The sequence below is a fragment of the Rattus norvegicus genome, chromosome 9 (genome assembly GCF_021556685.1).
Source record: "Rattus norvegicus strain SHRSP/BbbUtx chromosome 9, alternate assembly SHRSP_T2T, whole genome shotgun sequence".
Lineage (NCBI taxonomy): Eukaryota > Metazoa > Chordata > Mammalia > Rodentia > Muridae > Rattus > Rattus norvegicus.
The window spans coordinates 87,540,930-87,561,041 of record NC_141542.1 but is presented as its reverse complement, the minus strand read 5'-3'; the positions used below and the strand labels follow the sequence as shown (position 1 = coordinate 87,561,041).

Below are 20,112 nucleotides of genomic sequence, written 5' to 3'. Positions count from 1 at the left end.
TTTGCCTGGAAACCGGGAAAGGGAATAACACTCGAAATGTATATAAGAAATACTCAAGTTAATAAAAAAAAGTAAGAAAAAAAAGAAAGCAGTAATTAATTATTATAGTAATTATTAAAATTGCTATAATTGGAACATGTTAAAACGAAGAATTAAAAGAAATTAATATGTGAAAAAAAATAAATCTCTCTCTACAAGCAGTTAGAACTTACCCAATCATGAGAAGGATGTTAGCATTTTTTGTTCTAGAAGCAAAGGCACTTTGCCATAGTGGACCAAGTGTTTGCTGGCTAGGACTCAATCTTTTAGTTAGCTATAAATATGTAAACACAGAAAGTTTTCAAGGGCATGCAGTTCATCTCAATCCATTGTGACCATTGGGCTTGCAAAGGTTTCTGCTGGCCTAATTCTTTATCCATCTAATGGTTATTCTCACAGTAAAGGCCAACATGGGGTAGCAGCTACAGTATGATTCACACACAGGTCTGTTCCTGCTGTAGTACTGGAAAGAGATGCATCAGGCACCCAATAAGTGAATATTTGATCAAAGAAAAAGTGAAATGTTTCTATAATCTAGTATTTCCTCTGTGTTTACTATATGCCATGCACTGGGGCTTTGGTGTTGGAGAAAAAAAGTCCGTATGTTCTCACAGTGTGACAGATGGCTAAGTCTAGCATTAGGAGAAGCAAAGCTTTTTCATTGTTGCTCAAATACAGGACATTAGAGACTGTTTAAATGGCTAACACTTAGCATGTCTGCCAGTGGTGAAGCTCTGGCTTGGATCGAAAGCCTGAGATACTGAGGTGTTATGTTGTCCAAAGAGTCTATGCTGTCTATTGGTCTTTTCTTAGATGTTTCCATGCATAAGACCATTTGTGTATGCAGGCAAGTGTGTGTGTGTGTGTGTGTGTGTGTGTGTGTGTGTGTGTGTGTGTGTAAGAGAAAGAAAGAGAGAGAGAGAGAGAGAGAGAGAGAGAGAGAGAGAGAGATTCTGTGTCTTCTCATTTTTGTAACTTGTGTTTTACTTTCTGTTAGGATTTTATTGATTTCTCTTATAACACTGTGTTCATATAATTGATCCAGGCACTCTATAGCTGTGTCCACTGCAAGTCAGGTTGCCTGCCTAACACTTAGTGTTTGAAATTGGATCAAACTCATACAACTTTATGACACACTCGTCTGTCTGTAGGCCTCCCTGGAAGCTCATGGTTTATCAGCGGTCACAGTGCCGTTGGATTATAGTCTTTATTGTAGCATCTAATTAAGTTCAAATGAAATAAACCTTGTATTTTCTTCTTGGGAGTCAAGCTCAAGTACATGTCAATAGGTCAACTTCAATAAGAGATTCTAAACTGGAAATTGAGGGATACAAAAGAGAAGGGGTAGGACCAGAGCTGCAGAGAAGAACACAGGATGTTTTGCTGAAAAGTATTTTTGCCTCATCCACTGCTTTTATGAAGGACAAGACAGAAAGCAAAGATTAAATAGAAATTTGTCTGGCGATATGTAAGAGATAGTTTCAGAAACATTACAGGGATGCAGTTTGAAATAAAGAGTTACAAAACATTACCTCCAGACAAGGCTAATCCTTTGCTCATCTTTGACAGTGAATGGACTTTATGGTTTAGCTTAAAGAACATTTTTGACTCATCTGAAACAAATCTATAAATCATTTTCAAATAATGTCCATATTGTTTCAACATTACTTGTAATTTTTAATGGCTCCACTCTGCCGTTTAAAAACAGAATTGCCACTAGTTGTAACTATACAAACAATCAGGCATTCTAGCGAGTCAATATCTTTCTAAAGACTACCGTAATCCAACAAAAGGTTATTGGAATTTCTTAATCTCTTCATTAATAGACTTCCAACGGTGTGAATACTGTTTGAGGGAGGCTAAGATCTCTGCATTATGTTTTCCACAGTTACAGATTGTCCTCCAGTGAGTGCTAGGGATAATATTGGAGATGACTTCATGTAAATGTTTAAAACAGACTAATGTCAGTCATGCCCCTGCTGCAGCACACGGGAGGAAGTCAGAGTGCAAGCTCAGGTGTAGGTCTTGACTTCCCACCTAGTTTCAGACAGGATTTCTTATGGTTTGCCGCTGTGCGTGGCAGGACAGTTGACCCACAAGCTCCAGAAAATTCTCCTCGCTCTGTTTCCCATCTCACTGTAAGAGCAGCAGTGCCAGCATTACAAATCTGAACAATCTCGCCTGGCTTTCTGCAGGACCTGGGGGTTTGGACTCAGGTCACACGCTTATGTGGAAAACGCTTTATCTATCAAATCCATCTTCTTGCCCCACCTTTTGTCTCCTTGGTGGACACTTCTAATTCACTGGACCCAGTTTTCCTTTACGAAACTGCGCTAGGGTATTTATGATCTTGTAGGATGTCTTAATTACAGAACTACAGGGGGTACTGTTCACACTGTAATGAATAACTGATGCTCTTCAGAGTTGGCCAGCAAGCGAGTCTCGAATGTACCTTCTATTTGTCACCGCCCCATTGCTTTTTCCTTGGTGCTCATGTGTTTTTTTATTTTTCTTGTTTAAACCAAACTTACTAAAACCTTAAGTTTCTATTCTTATTGCAACTTCAGTTGTTAAGCAGATTTGTTTGTTTGTCAAAGAATACAGAAGCGCAATTGACCTGGAAGCACAAGGGAATTGTTCATTTCTTAAAACCCAGATTTTAATTGCAGTATGTGCAATTAAAATGCATAGTGCCCAGGAAAGCGATGCCTGAGAAATATGCTTTACAGCGCAATTGGCATCGGGATCCAGCTTCTGGGTACAATGAGTGAAAGTCGGCTCTGTTTTCCCATCTTGGCTGTGGCATTAGCAGTACCATGGACACTTACCACACATCTCAGAGATACACGGTGTGAATCAGAGGGTCCAATTTGGCCCTACGTATGTCCCTTCTGTGAAACTTTTCTGGGGCCTGGCCCTTGACTCCAGCCACCAATATCTGCAGCTGAAGGGATGGAGCCGCGCTAGGGCTCTGAAGCTATGGCCAAGAAAGAAAAAGAGAGAATTGAAAGCGTTTCCATCCGTTGTATTGGCAGAGAGTCAAGGAAAACAGTTTAAAAATATTTGTCAGGAAGTCACCATTACTTGGAAGGTTTATGGCTAAAGTCTATCTGTCATTACGCACAGATAACCCCGGCAATTTAAATTACAGAAGCCATACACACAATTCAAGGCAAAGTTATGGGCATTCCCTAAAACCTCCTTCACTTGGTTGACTAAGATCAGAAAGGAAAAAAAAATGTTTTCCACTAAGCAAATGCCTTAAATCAGAGCATTCCAGGAGTGCTTTCGGTTGGGCTGAATTTGCATTTATATGAAGAGAAATAACAAGTGTGTATTTGAGAGTAGGATCCTGTCTATTATTTGTTTATTTTTTCATTATACTTATTAAATCTCATTATACTTATTAAATCTCTTGGATTTTATTTATTTATTTATTTTGCTTTTGCTTCCTCTCTCTGTAGCTCGCAAAGGAGCTTATCACTTGAAATTGCTTTAAAGGTGAATGTGCACGCAGACTCTCAAGTGGAAGTTACAGAGCAAGTCAGTGGCAGAGCCCGGGGCAGAGACCTGTACCTCATGTGGTTCAATGCCAGCAGCCTCACGTAGAGTGCAGACTGCTGCAAGCTCCTTCCATTTTCCCAACTTTATCTTTAAATATTGCTAGAGCACCCCAAAGAAGCGAGAGGGCTTTAATGTATGTATTTACACACACACACACACACACACACACACACACACACACACACACACACACACACACACGTTCACATACGGTATAATTACTGCTCAGAAAGATTCCATAAAGTAGCTTTGTACGTTACTGTGTTTCTGGGTCACAAAAGATACTGGACCGTGATAGCGTATGTGGTTTGTCAGGTAATCATGAGCAGAGCTGTGACTCAGACATGGGGCACGAGCTGACTTTTGTTCTCTTTGCTTGGAGAGGTCGTGGACTCTCTTGAGTTTTGCTCTCTAAATGGTACTGTTGTTTTGGTCATTGTTAGAGGAATAGGAAAGGATTTAGGTCAGGAGGGGAAGCAATAAAAAAGCGTAAGTAACCTATTAAAAACACCTCCCCAGGACAAGGACAAGGCTTGGTATCTGTATCCCCAGTGTCCCAGTCTCCTGTCTGTTTGTGTTTAGTCTCAAGTGGAAGAAAGTTTCGTTTCTGCAGCAATACCTTACGTAGTTCTGCTCAGTTGTTAAAAACTTCCAACATAGACGGGCTTGACATTGCCAGTGTCTACTTTCTATGACACATCCGTGACTTAAAAGTAAACACATACAGACACAGGAAAACTTGTGTTATCAAAAACCCACAAAGTTACCAGTGAGCTAATCTCCTAATTTTGATATTTAAAAAAGGGAATGGAAAAAGTTAAAAACATTTCAAAGTCAACCTAAATTAAACCTTAACTTCATGAAGCTGTTGAGAGGAAAGGCAAGATTTTGACCATTTTTTTTCAGTGGGAAAGAAGATGCTCATGGAAAAAATAGGGTACGTTTCTCAGTGTGGCTCTAATGAAATAAGTTTTAATTTTTAGTAGTGCATACATAGGAAAAGCATACTATTTTCTCAGTAATATCTCTATGAGCAAAGATAGAAGGTCATTATCACCTTTTAACCTAGAATCTGGAGAAACTATAATTTGACCATTGCTATCACCACCATGAGTCTTATCCATTTCTTACGTTCTCGCTGTGTCCCAGCTGTTGTGCAAGCACCGATGGAGCCAGACCTGGATGATGTAGAGCAGTAGTGTCACCATCCATCCCTATCCTGTCACCCATCTCCATGGCTCCCCTTTATGGTCACGCTTTCTAGAAATCTCAAAGAGCTAGACTTCTCTTTCTTCCCCTAATCTTACAGAGCCCAGATAGAGATAGCAAGAGTTCTGGCATCACTCCTTGGAGGGAGGCTTAAATGATGCATTCGTGGGGATCTTATGGGTGTGTTACTATAGCTCTCATTTATATTCATTTTTAAAAATATGGTAAGTGAGATAACCAACGTTGAAACCTGCTCTGTTCCATAAAGATCTCAGGAGCTCCCAGGACAGATGTGTGTTTTTGTTGGTGTGTGTGTGTGTGTGTGTGTGTGTGTGTGTGTGTGTCTTAAAAACTCTGTATCCTAATCCATCACTGCCTTGCTTGCACTGTCCTGCAGGCCACAGTAACTCTAACTCTGCCTTAATGGGAAGCAAACCACTTCTGCAAAGAGTCCACTTAAGAAATGGCTTTGCTTGACATCTGCCGACAGAAGAGTTCACCCTTCCTGAAAAATAGAGCACTTAACTCACAAGAAAGTTGATTACCTGCAGAACAGACCCAATGCTCCAATACAGAGCGAATGCAAAATTGCTTCTATTTTCTAATTTTTTTCCCCACTGTGCCAGAATGAATTACCTGTAAGTCCATATATTTAGAAGTAGGAATGCCATACCAAGGAAAAAAATAACTTGATCTAAAAAGCATTTGTTACTTCCAAGGAATAATTATTTGGCCATGTTTCCTTACATTCTCAGCAGAAAAATCTGCTCTTTCTAACAGGATCAGATGCCTTGACATGTCAGGAAGCTTCCGGGTGTTTGCTCTCCAGGCAGTAGATGCTGATTCTTTTTTATCACCTTTATTTTATTTATTTAATAAAACATTTATTTAGTAAAGGAGGATCCGGCTGGCTACATATCTCAGACTTCCTCAGAACTCATTATGCAAACCCAACTGGCTTCAAACTGTTAATCCTCCTGCTTCAGTCTCCCTAGTACTGAGATTATAATTATAGCCACCTTTCCTGGCCCCATTAATTGTGGCATTCATGATTTCTGTGTTCCTCACGTGATTCAGACATGCAGGGGCGTGGTTGGAAGGGTCTAAGGTGACCACTTTCCTTTTCAATCTTCTTTGTCAACAGAAAAGTAGACTCAGTTTTGATTTCAAAACAGAGTAAAGTTCATTTAAGGATGAGAATGGAAACATCTTAGATTCACAAAACATTCAAATGACTGTGTGGGTGAAAAATATCAAGCTATCCTTATCATTGAAATGACTGTATTTTTCATTTCTCCTACTCAGCCTAATGTGATTACCGGTGTAGCAAGGCACCCACACACAGAGTTCATGAGGCTGCGTAAGCAGAGGTTCTGTGGGGTTTCGCTGTTACCAGGTGAATGCTGTCTAAATACTGAGTACTGCTTAGGAATATGCAGATCCTATGCATACATACATCCTTAGGTTACTCTGAGATGAGAACATGTGTAACTGGATACCTGTGACACTAGTGTATGTTCAAGTCTACCTGAGCTGTGAATGACTGATGGAAATGTGTTCCTATTAGAAATCTTGTCTGTCTCTGAATGCTTGTCCATCTGGCTCTTTAGGAATCTCCTTCTTCATTGTTCCTTTATTTAAGCTCCTCAGGGGGCCTGTGAGCCGGTGAGGCATGAGTGGGTGGTCACTTCTGCATGGCTTTTCAGTGTTATTGGTTAGAAGAACGTGTTACTAATAAAGTCTACGCTGCCATGGCACGGAAGGAGAGACGAACATCATCGAACCTACGTCATCCTGAAATGAGTAAGTGGCTACCGACAGTTCGCACCGTTAGAAAGAGAGGACTCGTTTCTTACAGCTGAGCTCCCTGGCAATCTTGACCTTCTCTGCTGTTGGCGCTGACTTTCTCTCCTCACTAAATAATTGCCGGTTGTCTCTGTTAGCCACATAACATGATGCCACAGAAATGGCAGGACTGTCATGACGTTTACATTTGGCTAAGGGAAGGTGAGCTGTGAAGGAGAGAAGGCTTGGCGAGGGCCCCACTTGGCACACACTCAGTTTTTAAAGTACTTTGCAAAGGGAATGGAATGGGAATTACAGAGTAATTTTACTTTCCCCCCACACGATGAGCTATTCTCTGAACTGTTGTCATTCTCATGACTTTAACACGCCATTGCTCCCCACCCCCCAGCAATCATGAGTCCAAAGACACAGCAGCCTGTAAGAATATAGTGTTTTAAAACGTGGGGATGCTATGGGACCCATTGGATGATCTTAGGATAGAAGTTTCTCAGACTGAGAGCTTTCATCTGAGCACAGAGGAGGGACAAAATCATAGACCCTAAGCTTGCAGCACATTAGCAGACAAGCATAGGACATTGACAATGTGGATCTTCTCTTTGAGATGAAAATTAAAGAAAACACAGTTACTGTTTGACTTCCCCAACACTGGGGTAGTACTCCATGTTGAAGCAATGCAAGGACGTCAATGACTCAGACCTTCACTGTATACACCTTCTGTAGAGAAGGTTCACAGCTTAGTGGGACAAGAGTTGGATTTAACAAAGGCTTCCGTACAAGTATTTTTAATTTTTTCTCTTATTTTTGAAGTTATAATAGCATTATATCATTTACCTTTCTTATCCTCCTGCCAAACCTTACTATATACACCTCCTGGCTCTCTTTCAAGTTCATGACTTTCTTTTCCATTGATTGTTGTTATTAGAATATATACATACATATTTCTAAATGTAGACTGCTCAGTATGTATGTTGTTACCTGTATGTATGTTTTCAGGGATGATAGTTTGGGGTTATGTGTGCTGTCCCTCAAGAAGACTATTTCTCTCACTCTCAACCCTACATAAAGAATAGTACAAATAGTTTTTGCCCTTCAGTCTCATACAAATCATCTTTGTTATTTCATGCCTAAGGATGTCAACTGAATATACATTCTTACCTCTGTCACAGAAGAAATTATTCTAAGAAGTACATTAAGTTAATAATTCTGATCATTTAGCTTCCACTGACTACTTTTAATGTGAAACCCAACTATCAACAAACCCCCAAGGCAAATGGTAGCCTTATTTACCAAAACTATAATCTAATTACAAGTCCCTTGCCTTGGAATTAGAGCACCCGTGGCCATCCCTACTCTCCATAGTGTGATCAGGGCTACATAAATCAAATTTTTGGAGAGTCAGTCTCTATTGTTTAGTGTAGAAAAGCTGATGGAGTTTGTCCTACAGTATACAACATTCAAGTTTTCTTTAGTGCTCTTAATAGCTGCACTAGAGAAAGACAAAGTGCTTCGGTGGCAAGCATGTTGGCATAGGTTATGCCTTCTTTGTTTTGCCAGCATTTCACTTGTGACTGTAGACAGTCACTAGTCATCAACCAATACTTGGACAGTGCCTGTAAAGCATGTTGTTTATCTATACCTGTATACTATCTAAAATCCTAAGAAATGACCATTTTCTTAATTTGTCATACCTGGTCAGATATGTAAGGGCACCAAACAGAGTTACTGTCTCTAAAATTTTGGATAGACTTAGTTGGAAAAAAAGAATCAAATGGAGAATAGAAATCATTAGGGATTTGGGGTGGTTGGCAAATGGAAGCCAGCATTTTCCAGACATTTCCCTCCCCTGTCCTTTGTGTGTTAATTACCCACTATTGATATGCTGTGTTGATGTTTTTATATTGTTCCTTGACACCATGAACATGGGTTTAAAAGACTGCTTTGTTCTGCAGTGACCCAATTACTTCTAGTAAGTGGTTCATTTCTGGTATATATCTGCTATGTGGGCAAGAAAAGAAGTGATATAAATTGGGATTATTCCCTGGTGAGAACTGAAAGATACCATTGAAACAACAGCATATTAGCAATAGTTGAAAGGAGAAAAGAGAAGTTAGGGAGACAACAGAGCTTTCTTAAAAAAAAACAAAAACAAAAAAGAAATAAACAACAACAACAAAAACCTAACCCAATGACCAAGGCATGTAGAAGAGATTAGGCATGTTTCATTTGCATTTAAATATCAAAAAGGACCTATGGGTTGGAGTTATTATGAAGTCCAACCCGTCTCATGTTTTATGGATCTTTAAAAATCTAAAGTCTTTTTTAAAAAAATATTTTTTTTTATTTTATGTGCATTGGTGTTTTGTCTGCATGCATATCCATATGAGATTGTCAGATCTTCAGAACTGGAGTTGCAGACAGTTGTGAACTGCTATGTGGGTGCTGGGAACTGAACCCAAGTCCTCTAGAAGAGCAGCCAATGCTTTTAATTATTGAGCCACCTCTTCAGCCTAAAAATCAGAAGTCTTAAAAGAAGAAAAGGGCTACCTCAATACATGGTAACTTTCCCACTGATGGAGAATATCCACTGGTTCAATGGATATTCAAATGTTGCAAATGAGATTCAAATCACAGATGACATACCAGTTGTAAGGCACATGGATTTCTGATTCAGGGTTTATTCTGGCCCAGAAAGAAAACAGGTCTGCTCTTTGAATCTGATAAAGACTGCAAATGTAATAGATTACACTTCACTTTCCTTGATCTCCTACTGTAATCTTTATACCCAAAGAGGTGCTTTATGCATGTTTAGCTCATACTTATAGAGACAGATATAAGTAAGCTGAGAGTTATCTCATCTAAGTGATACCCTGGACCCTGGTTGATCCTAGCAAGTAAGGATCCGTATTCTCTGGAGAAGAAGATTTTAGAAAGACTTTGCTTATGCTAGGGAGACAACTAACAAGAACAATTGGTATGCTAATGGGAAATTATTACTTCATGTCAAATAAATACAGAGACTTTATGGAAAAATAACCTAATGGTACAATGTACAATAATCAGGGAAAGGAAAGGAGGGTTGAGTGGAAGATGGGCATCTTACTAACATAGACGATAAGAAGGCAGACTACTTGTAGTCAATGGATGGAAATCGAGACATGGAGGGTCATAGTTAGAAAGACACATGTTTGGGAAGTAGATCAGGAAATGAAACAAAAGACGAAATTGAGGAAGAGTAACAGGAGACGAGAAGTTAGGTGGGCCATGAAACATGAGACTTGTAGATGGACTTAAGGACCTCGTTCTAAGCTCAGTGGAGGTCACAGGAGTGTTCTGAGTCTGGGGGGAAAATAACAATCTGTGACAAAGAGAAGAGAAAGTAGCAAAGACCAAAGAAACAGAAGATATGGGCTGGCTCTAGTCTAGGCAGGCAAGGGTAGAGTCCACCCACATTGCAGTTATCTGTCAGTATTATGAATTTTATTCTCATGTGGGTTATCATGATTTCACTTAAATAGGCTCTAGTGCCACTAAGTGTCTTAGCTGCTAGTATGTCAAACACTTATTCTGCTGTAAAGGAGCTAAATTGTACTAGAGAAGAGGAAAAGATGTTAGTGAGGAGAGTTGCTCCATTTTAACTTGCTTGTGTGTATGAATTATTGAAGTATTGAATACATATATTAAATATATATTGAATTATAACCAACTCTGAGATAGGAAATGGCTGTATCCCTAAATATCTAGCTTATTCACCCCAGATGTTCTTTCATGCTGAGAAAGAGTTAACTGTAGTGGACAATAATGATGATCATTTCTCTGTGGCTTTTTGTATTATTTAGAGCTAATCAAATTTATTATATCTCTATCTCTATCTCTATCTCTATATCTTTATGGATAGAGTAGAATGAAATTACTTTTAATTGCAAAATAAACCACTACCCAAAGACTGTACATGGACAGACCCATGGCTCCAGCTGCATTTGTAGCAGAGGATGGCCTTGTTGGGCATCAATGAAAGAAGTCCTTGGTCCTGTCAAGGCTGGATCCCCCAGTGTAGGGGAATATGGGGGCAGTATGGAGAGGGGGGTGGATGGGGAGGGGAACACCCTTATAGAAGAAGGGGAGGAGAATGGGATAGGGGGCTTATCTCCAGGAAACTGGGAAAGGAAATAACATTCAAAACTTAAATAAAAATTCAATTAAAAAAAAAAGGAATAAATCTAAAATTGGATTAGTCTTATGTGATAGGTTTAATTTCCGCCCTTTTGAAAAAGATACACCAATCTGGCATGACCTGTGATAATGATTTGATGAAGAAAACTATTTCTAGATTAATAGTTAAATTGAGGACTTTGAGATAGCACAGTGCATCATTTTGATGAGCCATAAACCCAGTGATGAGTCAAGAATGTTGACCTTGGAGATCACAGAAAGAATGGCCAGAGTCAACATGGCTTTGGACTTTTTAGTCCTCAAAACTATAAGAGAATAAATTTCCATTGCTTAAAGTCAACAACTTTGTGGTGGTTTGTAGTGGCATCTGACCTATTGTACTTGTTATTTTTACATCAGATCTGCAAATAAAAATATTCTTAGAAGGGCAACTTACCAGCTGCTCCCTTTCCCCAGTGACCACTAACTGCCTTTAACCCCTCATCCCATTGATGATGGAGTACTGACAGACCTAGTCTTGTGCAGGTCTTGTACAGTTAACCATAGTAGCTCTGAGTTCATGGGTTCAACACCTGTGTTGTATCCAGAAGACAATGCCTACACCCCCCCACCATCTCAGCAGCTCCTGACTCTCTGTGTAAGTCCAGTATAAACTTGCTTAAAACATAAGAAGGCTAATAAAACATGACAAAATAGGAACCAAAATAAATTATTCATTCATTCAGTCAGTCAGTCATTCACAGGACCCTTCCACCCACATCCAGGATTTTCTAAATATAAACCACTCAACTGGTGGGTAGACTTGACTTGTATTTAAAAGTAGTACGAAGCCAGCTGAAGCTGTCAGGGAAGAAATGGAAATAGGAATGGGATAATTTTTATGTGTGTGTCCCTCTAACCTTTGTCTGAATGGAGATTGCATAATAAATGCATGACTATCAACCCAGAGTTCCTTTGGGTTGATAATCAAATAGTCTGATCCTTTTAGTAACAATGGATGGTAGACTCTTCCACTTGAAGACATAGGACATTAATGAGAAAAAAATGTCAATTGGGTATTGTAAATGTGCCATCTTTGACTTCCTCACTAGGGTCACTTGGCTGGGACAGTGACAACATACTTCTCAGTCACCATTGATCCTTAGCACAAGGATCAATGTATCTAGTGGTACTTACTAAATACTTGTGAAATGAAAACATTGTAGATTAGAATAAAATGAAGCTAGTTACTGTGTTTATTGTTTCAGAGCCATTGTGGCTTAATCTCATTTGTACATATGAGAAAACAATCTCTGGTTCAGACTAAAGGAGAGAAAACCCTCAGAAGTTTGTTGAGATCTAAGACTTTTACAGAAGCTAGAAAGTCTAAGGCAATTGGTGACAAGAATTGAGCAGAGAGCTTTCCAGATGAGCAGGGTGCCATTGTCCTTAGTGTGAGGATCTTATTCTGTGTTTTAAAGACCCAGAAAATTGAGAAGTTAGCAAGAGATGGATCAGACAGAGCTAAAATGTATGTAATGCGAGTTTTACAGCTACCGGGCAACACTGTGTATATTACAGAAATTAGCTTTAAAAAATGTTCTTAGTGGAAGGAATATGATGTGGTTTAATATGTGACATTTTATAAAGGTTTTATTTTGAATTTTTCTTTTTAATGCTTTTATTTTATTTTATTTCACTTTTTGTGTATGTGACATGTGTGCAATTGTCTTTGTCCTGTGTGTGTGTTCCCCGGTTGGACGTTTTGCCTTATCATACTCTATCTTCTCTTTTGAGACAAGTGTCTCAGTAAAGCTGGAGATTGTTGCCTAGACTAGGCTGTCTCACCATCAAGACACAGAATCTGTTTTTCTCTATTTTATAATTCTGTAGTCACAGACATGTTTTCATACTTGACTTTTACAGTGTTTGGTATTTGAACTCTGGGCTTCATGGTTACATAGCAAGCACTGTACCAATTGAACTATATCTTCAATAAACAAGTACTTAAACTTACAATGATACAAGTCACCTATTTCTTAGGCTTCTGGTCCTAATTAGTCTGTTGTTATTCTATTCATTATGTGTCTGTTCTCACTTAAAGCTAACCTAGAAAGTATCAATCAACAATAGAGCACCCAATTTAGTAGGATGTGAGTCTTTTTGTAATTTAAATAATAATTTTATATTTAATTTTCTTTGCTATTTCAAGTACTTTAGTTTTGCATATTAGGAAATTGTTTCAGTTATCTTAGTCAGACAGTGGTGTTGCATGCCTTTAATTTCAAGCATTTGCGAGGCAGAAGCAGGCAGATCTCTGAGTTCAAGGCCAGCCTGGTCTACAGAAAGAGTTCCAGGACAGGACAACCAGGGTGACAAAGAGAAATCTTGTCTTGAATAACCAAAAAGAAGAAGGAAGGAAGAAAAAAGAAAGGAAAATGTAATGAAGAAATGAAAAGAAAAAAGAAAATGTTAAATCTGAATTTTGAAAAACACACATATTTTTGATAAATACTTATTTAGGATCAAGAAAAGAACAAATAACAAATAGAAAGCTGTTAACAATAATTAGAAATTGTACATCTTAGTGCAAATGGGAGCAACAAACCTTCATCAGATCCCTTGTGTATCACGGTTCCTGGAAAGTGAGGCTTGCCCAGGTCAATGGCATTTTTCATGAATGCACATGTCCCACGGGCCCTAAGTATGTGTATATTTACCATTAAGGTCAGCAATTACTGGGCAACTGAAGTGGAAATTACAGGAGGTAAAGTCCTGGGGCTGGGGAAGTTGGCCCTGTCATTGATACTATGGCCTTAAAGATGGACAGGTATCATTAACAAATGATAAATTCATTAAACAAAGTTATTTCTCTTCTGTCCAAAGTCAACAGATGTTCACTTGGTTCATTAGTCTGAGAGTCTACCAACAAAGATTGGTTTCTTAATGCTTATTTCCATATAGCATAACCATCTGATGATATATCTGAGTACATTATATATAAGTAGTCAGTGTGGTTCTTTGAATATTAAAAAATATTAGCTTTGGGACTTTTTATTTTTATGGATGCATTCCTCATTACCTCCTTATTGCTTTGTGTATTGTGTTCTTAGTATAAATATTTAACATATCAAAATTTAATAAAAACCAAAACAAAAATAATTTTAAAGTAGCTTCTTATCTTTTGAAATAGCCTTTTATTCACCTATACACAAATATATGTATTTTATAGCTTGTGTCAGTCACTGCCCTGTGCTGTTAAATCTAACCAGAAATATTCTTAGACGTGACCTACACTGCCTCTTCTGCAGGCACACTCAGGTTCGGACTGATAATATACACTTAAAATGTTGCATATTTGCTTTAAAGATTTTCATGAAGTGTCTTAATATGTTTTAAAATATTACACATTTACTTCAAAGATTTTCATATAACAATCTAATTGTTATTTGGATTTTTAATAATAATGAAGCAAGTTGTCATCGATAAATTGTCATCCTTGCTCCCTGTCTCCTAAAACTACTGAAATGAACACGACCACAGAGCTGTTCTAGTTCTCTCATGCACACAGAGCACGAGAGCACTGGGTGGCTTCTGACCCATGCACCTCTCTCTAATGCAGCGCCTCTGTTCACATAGTGACACACTCCAAGGAATGGCCAAGTTATTGTCGCTGGTGGGAGAGGTAGCTCTACATGGGGTGTAGTTTCAGAGTGTGAGGAACGGTGCTTCAGGTAATGATGCAGATGATGCTGTGTGCTGGACCAACTCATAGTTCTTGAGAGCCATCCAGCATCCTATGCTCACCTCCCTGAGATGCAGAATTAGTCTCTTTTCTAAAGCAGGAAGGGGCTCCAAGTCTGTTTACAACAGTTTTGGTACAGGACCCCTCTATTTGGGACTGGATATGTACACTTACTTCTTTTGCTTATTTAAAAGATAACAAATGCTCACACACAAAAGAGCAAACGTATGAAAATTAGGTGGAAAAACAGAATAGAAAGCAGAAACTGTGAAATTAGTTAAGATGGGGTTGAAATGTTGGCTCATCCTCTCCCTCGTTTTCTTGGCTTACACATTTTCTTCCGCAAATTGGCTAAGAAAATTTAGTAAGATTCCGAGGGCGAAACAAGGAGCTGCATGTAAATTACCTAGCATGCTTTCTGAAACATGGTAGCTTTGGGATAACTCATGCGTCTTATTGTAAGATGAAAAGGGGAGTGACTTGTTAGTCTACCACCAGGTATTAATGTTTTAAATAATTTCATGTTTCCCTTAATTCCTTTATCCTAGGCATGTGTGTGTGCTGCTTATATGTGTATCATGTACAGTTTTGAATGGTTTGTCGCATTTGCCAGAGTATACCATCAAAGAGAGATGTTGATTTCCACCCATCCGCTGGGCAGCGACAGTGAAAGATAACACTGGATGCTGGCAGGAGTGAAGTTATGGGCACAGGTGTACATCACTGGGGAGAGTATCTGTGGGTATAACCTTTCTGGAAAGCAATTTAGTAAAAATATTTCAAGAGCATTAAAACTCTACTACCTTTTGACCTCATAATTTTACTTCTTTACAGTCAGTCTCAGGGACTAAGTGAATATATGTACAAAGGCTCGTGGTCAGGGAAGTTCACTGGAGAGCCATTTATAACAGGAGGTCAGAAACCATTACTGTCCACCATACGGAAACTGCTAAGTAAATTATGCTTCCTTTAAGGGATGGTATACATACTGACTTCGAAAAAACTTTCAAAGAGAAGTTGTGTGAAAAAGTGTCCTTGACAGGATTTTGCATAAGGTGAACATATGGTATGGAAAAAAAAAGTACAAGATTAATTCCATGGTTTTTTTTACAGTAAGTATGTGTGGAGTATAGCTAGAAGAAATGTGTGTATGTTTTATTAATTATTAGATCTCTGGCTGGTGGAAACACTGGTGTTCTGGTTTACTTCCTTCTCAAGTACATGTTGCAATGTAAATATTAATCTTCATCAGATAATGTACAGCTACATTGCCTGGCTGGTTCACGATGCTTTTCTTTTTAATCACAAGCATCTTCCTTGGGTTGTTTTTCTTGTCACGTCTGGTGTCATGCTTAGCAACATGGACAAAGAATGTGGCATGCCAGGATGGTACACTGATGTTTGAAACTTTGTAATCCTGTGACATTAATACAATCCACATACTCTCTTCTTCTGTTTGCTTCCTGAGGTTTCTCCCATCTTTATATATCTAATGCTCCCATGAAAGGTATTTGGTGCAAAGTAGAGTTTTCCTGAGAGAGAGAGAGAGAGAGAGAGAGAGAGAGAGAGAGAGAGAGAGAGAGAGTGTGTGTGTGTGTGTGTGTGTGTGAATATGCATGAGTGTGCATTTGAGTACATGTGTGTACTCTAACAGCAATGCTGAATTATAGGAAAATAGAAATTGCAGATGTAAGAGTGGAGTCTTGCAGAGAGACGTGTTTCTAAGAACACACGTATTCTTATGTTTCCTCTCTTCCCTTTGTTTCCCAACCACTTGGATTAGGAGCAAGTCAGCAATTTTCAGTCTAAAATTTTCCCTAAGAGTGAATGGCAGCTTTCATAGGCAGCCTTTGAGTCTTTTTTGTTTTTCCTTTCTTTCTCCCCTGACCCCTCTGCTTCCTACTGATCCCTGTAGTCAAGTCCTTTCCACTGGCTTTGGGCTAACGTGCTGACTTTCCAACATAATTCAATATAGTTCTTGACGAGGCAAGGACGAAGATGCTCCACATAGTAATCTGAGGGCTGTGTGGATGAGCACTATCTGACCTGGAGGTTAATATTTACATTCCAATGTATAGCTTAAGAGCGGGTCCATCTAAATTACTGCATTTAATTTGCTGATTGCTAACGTTCTTCTGGTGATCATGCCTTTGAGGTATAACACAGCTGAAAAAGTAATTTGTATACTGGCATTGCTACCTGACAATTTTTTTTTCTGCGAAATATTAGGAAATAAGAAAATCTTGGCTTTTAAGGACACAGTAGGAGAAAAGGTCATAAAAGAGAAAGGCTAAAATGACTTGTACTGTTCCTTATGATATTTCTACTTAGAGGGAGGAAAATTAGATTAGCGTCTGTCATGATTTTCCCAAACACAAAGCTCATTCTTTCAAATTCTCAACATGATGCCTTCAAATTTTGTTAAAGGCCATCATCATCATCATCATCATCATCATCATCACCACCACCACCACCACCATAATTACAATCACCATAATGTATATTTAATCTAATGTGCTTTTAATATGTGCCAAATGCCGTTCTAACTGCCTTATATGAATTAATCTACATTAATCTTCCAAGAAACTTATGAGATAAATTTATCACTGTATAAACTTCACAGCTAAGAAACTGAGATTTTGCCCTGGAGTAAAGAAACTTGCGACTTTGGAATTGAATCAACTTGATTTTGGGGTTCCTATCTAATGACACAGAACTACTTCTTTTAAAAATATTTTGTTTTATCTTAGTCCTCTCTCCTGAACTCTGTGTGTCTGCGTGTCATATCCAAACACATGTGTTTGCTGGTGTTTGATGAGGCCAGAGGAGGGTATCAGATCTCTGGGACCAGCAGCTACAAGTATTCATAGGCAGTCTGACTTATGTTCTAGAATATGAATTCCAGTCCTCATGATTGAACAGAAAACATTCGTAATCATTAAGCCACCTCTTCAGCCTGACCACACCATACTGTTAACTTTCACCTTTGTATATTTTCTCCAGGGTCCAACACATCACTATTTGCTCTGAATCCCTTTTAAGTGGCTCATTATAGTGATGCCATTCATGGAGCCTCTTCAACAGCATTCTGTCCCCACAAGATGCTCTGGTCACAAGTGTGATGACCGCAGTGGTTTCCATAAGCTGCTGTGATAACATTAGTCTGTGTTCATCTGTCCACGGCCTCCTTCACATAGCCTTTTCTTCCCACTGTTTCCTCTTAACTCTGGGTCTTTACTTCTCATTCCATTCAATCAGTTTCTCCAGATTGGTTGTAGAATGGAATTGCCTAGGGAGCCTTGAACCCCAGGCCTGGGTCTCACACTACAGATGACTTGCTTGCCTCAGGCAGTGCATCATGATTTTCAAAAGTTCCCCAGATAATTCACATGTAGTGGTTGGAAACTACTGGCCAGTACATTTCCTACTCATATTGCCATCTTCCTCACCTGGCTTCAATGTCTCCATAACCGTGCATCACACTACCTTATAGTTCTGTATAAATCTCAGACCACTGGGATTGCCAGTACCCATATGTAGAAAGGAAACCCTGATCTTGAATATTGAAATACAAATGAAGAGAAGAATTTAAGGGGAAGGGTTTGTTTGCCATGACAAGTAAAATGATGACAAGATTTGATCAATGTGGTTGATCATGTAGAGATCACTGATAACCTAGGTTAAATTATTGGAGGTTAATACATATGTGTATGCACATATGTATATATCATATAATATACATTATACATATGCACATATACATGAGCACATATACATATACACATGTGCACACACATATATGCATATGCATATACATACGCATAAACATGTGCATGTGCATGAATGTAGTTACCCTGTAATGGACTGACAATGTCTCTACCAGACACAAAAGGATAACAAATATCCCAGGACTAGGAATGGGGTACATCTTTGGAGTTTTTGCCTACTGAGGTCCCATAGTTTCTAAAACATTGCCATCATGCTCTTGGTTACTTTCCAGAAACTGATGGTAAGACCTAATTGACGAGACAATGTACTTAAGTCATAAAAGTGTAGGTATTGACCTAGAAGTGTCATCCCTTACTGGCGAGCTTCCATAGTGCTGGAAGGTGCTGGGTACAATATTTGAGGGGAAAAGGAATCACCAGTCTTACCCAGCTGTGCATGCAGCAAGTTTGAACAACTGTCTTATAACAGCATTGCTTACTGGCGCAATAGTGGCACAGACATCATGAGAATAACCAAGTACTTTCTGGATGGATTTAAGGCCCCCTCCATAATACAAACCCCATACATGGCATCATTATCAGTGCCAAGAATCTGTGGCTAGACAGGTTACAGGCTGTAGGGGGGAACCTATAGCTATATGGACAGAGTATTAGACCAACTCATTACTAGACCCATAGATTAATGCATCTCTCAACTCTCATTAGAGAGGCAGTAGATTAATGTGGAGACTCCAAACTGGTCAAGGTACAGAACATAATTGAATGTGGAATTCCAAGCTGCAGTTGAGACATCTATATCCCAAGTCACAGGATTATTGCCAAGAAGAGGGCAGAAGGAATGTAAGAGTCAGAGGCCATGGGCTGGCTACAAGGAACTAGTGTCTTCTGGACACTACTGCACATATACTCACAGTGCGTGAGAGCATGTGTGTGATAGCTATCACAGGGTGTGATAGCATGCACAAGATTTGTGCAAGCTCGAGCCAGACAAAACTGCCAATATGGAGAGGGGAAGAGGTCATCATACTCCCCTTATAGCTATGGAGCTAGGGCAGTGGATAGCTGCTGGGAGATGGAGGGTGAGATTGCTTCCAGGGTGTGGCCCCTGGTTAGTTGCCCATGGTCTAGTGCAGTGGCTCTCACCTTTCCTAATGCTACAACCCTTTAATACAGTTCCTAATGCTGTGGTGACCCCCCAGTCATAAAATTGTTTCATTGCTACTTTACAACTGTAATTTTGCTAGTTATGAATTGTAGTATAGATAACTGATATGCAGCATATCTAATATGCAACCCCAAAGGGGCTGCAACCTATAGATTAAGAACTGCTGCTTAGAGGAAGGCCACAAATCCAAGAGTATATGGGTAGCACAAATTGTTTTCAATGAATGTAAAAGGGGGGGCACAAAGTTGAATGGAGAAGGAAAGGAGATGTATCTGGGAAGGATTGGGGGAAGGGGTCCATATATAAACATATGACATGAAAAGCCTTCCCAAAGACATAACTTTTTATAACAGAATGGTGCTAGAAAATAAGAATTCTGGGAGCAAAACAAACAAACAAACAACAACAACAACAACAACAACAACAAAAATGACAATGTGAAGGTTGGGGATGGAAATATGCCGGAACAAAAGCTTTGGATGGGCAGGTATGATAAGGTCTAATGTGATTTCTTCATATGAGGAAATCTTTTTTTGGGGTGGGTGGGGGGAGCCAGTAACTTGCCACAGAATTTGTAGGTCACAGCCAGAGCTGAGGTCTACCTCCAGCCAACCTGTCTTCAACAGGTTCATGATATTTGCTTGCATTTAGTAGAACTTTACTCCCTCACCATCACCCCCATCCACCCTCCATACAGCTCTCGTTTT

At 39.2% G+C, this 20,112-nt stretch overlaps 1 protein-coding gene across 4 annotated transcripts in view; it reads right to left on the bottom strand.

Moving 5' to 3' along the window:
- Vwc2l (von Willebrand factor C domain containing 2 like) overlaps positions 1-20,112 on the bottom strand; it is a 188,517-nt gene that overhangs the window by 53,301 nt on the left and 115,104 nt on the right. For 2 of the 4 annotated variants that reach the window (XR_015628857.1, XR_015628856.1), the window contains one exon: positions 2,868-3,016. The gene's annotated coding sequence lies outside the window, so the exon portion shown is untranslated. 4 annotated transcript variants of the gene reach the window in all.